At 35.8% G+C, this 3,236-nt stretch overlaps 1 non-coding gene across 1 annotated transcript; it reads right to left on the reverse strand.

The window, feature by feature from the left end:
- Nucleotides 1–1,256: 1,256 nt before the first annotated feature.
- Nucleotides 1,257–1,343, reverse strand: TRNAS-GGA (transfer RNA serine (anticodon GGA)). The gene has a single exon. It is a non-coding gene; the product is annotated as a tRNA-Ser (tRNA).
- Nucleotides 1,344–3,236: the final 1,893 nt, after the last annotated feature.

Below are 3,236 nucleotides of genomic sequence, written 5' to 3' on the forward strand. Positions count from 1 at the left end.
TCTATTTTTTTTTTTTTATCAGGATTGATCATCTTTCCTTGAGACCAAGGAATATTGAGAAGACCCCCCCCTTTTTTTTCTCCAAATGTCGGGTTACCGATCTATTATGTTATGTCGCGGGAACTTCCAACTATGAATAAAGAATAAAAAACGGATTGGAGCCGTTTGATCTATACAGAACAAATCAAGAAAAGGATCCTTAACTTCCCATATATACAATATACAAAATAATACGGATATTGATACAATTCATCTTATTCCTCTTTGTAGTACTTCAGTGGATTTAGCTTCGTTTATCGTTTAGTTCAGTATTAATTTAGGTTTATTCTGTAAAATGAAATTTCAATAAAATTAAGGAGTCTTTATGTCTCGTTACCGAGGGCCTCGTTTCAAAAAAATACGCCGTCTAGGGGCTTTACCGGGACTCACTAGGAAAAGACCTAGATCCGGAAGTGATCTTAGAAACCAATCGCGTTCCGGGAAAAGATCTCAATATCGTATTCGTCTAGAAGAAAAACAAAAATTGCGTTTTCATTATGGTCTGACAGAGCAACAATTACTTAGATATGTTCGTATTGCTGGGAAAGCCAAAGGGTCAACAGGTCAGGTTTTACTACAACTACTTGAGATGCGTTTGGATAACATCCTTTTTCGATTGGGTATGGCTTCGACCATTCCGGGAGCCAGGCAATTAGTTAATCATAGACATATTTTAGTTAATGGCCGTATAGTAGATATCCCAAGTTATCGCTGCAAACCCCAAGATATTATTACTATGAGGGATGAACAAAGATCCAGAGCTCTGATTCAAAATTATATGGATTCATCCCCCCACGAGGAGTTGGCAAAACATTTGAGTCTTTATTCATCCCAATATAAAGGATTAGTAAATCAAATAATAGATATTAAGTGGATCGGTTTGAAAATCAATGAGTTGCTAGTCGTAGAATATTATTCCCGTCAGACTTGAACCTAACTAAAATAACAAAGCTTTGGACAAGCCCCTTTTTTTTCTTTCGCCGAAGTAAATAGATCTAAGAGGTTTGATCCGGATTTTTCTCCCATTCACGTATTACAAATGGATCAGCGGTGAGATTTTTATTCCTTGTCCATTCTTTCCGTTCCGGTATTTTCCATACCACAGCAATTAGGAATAGAGAATCTATATCAAATAAAGTACGATTGGAATACTCGTATCAATTGTTATTTGATTTGATACATTGTAGTCGGTACCGTTGGTGAATTAGGTGAAGGTACGGAGAGAGAGGGATTCGAACCCTCGGTAAACAAAAGCCTACATAGCAGTTCCAATGCTACGCCTTGAACCACTCGGCCATCTCTCCTACATAATCTTATGATTATGACCCAGAAACCGAGTGAATAGCGAGTCATTCATATTATTGTATTATTGCAATACAGGTATGACCAATCAATTCTAAATAGAAAATAGAAAACTTTTCATTAAAGAAAGATCTTCCCTCGAGGATCGAGGGATAAAAAAACATTTTTTTTCTTATCTTTTTCTTATCTTATTAAAAAGATTAAAAAAAAATAGATAGAATCTATCTATTCATGTTTGTCAAGAAGACGATCCCGTCTTATTCTTAGATTTATACTGGATTAAACCAATGAATTGGAACAAGTCAACTGACCCTATTTTATACTATGGTTACATTTAGACTATTATGGTTCCATAGGAATTCCAAAATTCCTTTCTAGTTTCAGATTTCTCAACAACAATTCCTCTCATGAGCTACCCCACAATCTATTACAAATTCATGAATCGTCCCATGGATTTTTTTGATATTTCGATTGCGTGGTGTATACACACTATGCACAAAAAATGGATGGTTATTCTTATTCTATTTTCATCATGGAATGATTCTATTATTTGATTTGATTTTTTTTTTCTTTGGATCATAATCAAATCAAAACTTCTAGAGTCATCAGAATCTGTAGGAAAAACTTCCTTGATTCCTGAGCTTCGATAAAATAGGAATAGTTCCGTTCATTGGTATACTACTTAATATTTATACTTAATACTTAATTTAAATGAAATACAATCGGATTCAAATATTTCCTATCCATCCCTGCCCCAAAGGGACAATTTGAGTGGAAGGTCGACACCTTTTTTTTTAGAATGAGTCCGTTTGTTTTTATGTGATTTCGTACTATACAATTCCTTTGTTTGTGGGATCATTTTCCCTCTAGGGGTAATGAGAAGAATTATGGAATGGATTGTTAACCATGCCTAGATCTCGGATAAATGGAAATTTTATTGATAAGACCTCTTCAATTGTAGCCAATATCTTATTACGAATAATTCCGACAACCTCAGGAGAAAAAGAGGCATTTACCTATTACAGAGATGGTGCGATTTGATTTTTTTTTATTATTATTTATTTATTATTTATGATTTACCGACCTCAGTCTTACGAGAAAGAGACATGATTCGTAATACAAAGAAAAAAGATTTTTGAAATAAACCTATGCTCGGTGAAGGTGAAATTTAGAGATAGAACAATTCCTTCTGTCGTGTATCCCCGATTGATGCAGCCTCAGATGCTTCAATTGTTGATTTGAGTATTGAGCGAAAGGTTACACCTACAGGTTCTGTATTGTAGGTCAATCCGACTCCACTAGGACCAGACCAATAGGCGGCATAGAGGAAGAAGCACTACACCTAGGAATCAACAACGCGAAAACTTTGTTATAAATTACCCCTTTTCCTTATCGGGATCGGGACTAACAAGAATGGTTGGGACAACAAACATCCATCTCGTTCGTACTTTGGATACCCGTATAACCATCGAAGATCGTTGAAGTGACTAATTCCTGGAAATAGGGGGCGTTGAGGACAAAGAAATTGTTGGAGTTACCATTTCTATCTAGCACCAACATGGTTGGTGTTAAGAAAATATAGACCTCTTGCAGGAAGGCTGGCTAGAGATTTCTTGTAAAAACACCAGCCCCTGTCAGTTCATAATGAGAATATTTCAATCTTTTTTGATTCCATGGATTATTCCCCTTATTACTATGCACAGAAGGGAGGAGCCGTATGAGATGAAAGTCTCACGTACGTTTCTGGAACGGAGATTCTTTGAATAGAATGAACGACCGTAACGGATGTCAGCTCAATCCGAAGGAAATTATGCGGAAGCTTTACAAAATTATTATGAAGCTATGCGACTAGAAATTGATCCCTATGATCGAAGTTATATACTCTATAACATAGG

The sequence above is a fragment of the Tasmannia lanceolata genome, unplaced genomic scaffold, assembly GCF_043159265.1.
Source record: "Tasmannia lanceolata isolate RefF3 unplaced genomic scaffold, GAP_Taslan_0.1 ptg001143l, whole genome shotgun sequence".
NCBI classification, from domain to species: Eukaryota; Viridiplantae; Streptophyta; class Magnoliopsida; order Canellales; family Winteraceae; genus Tasmannia; species Tasmannia lanceolata.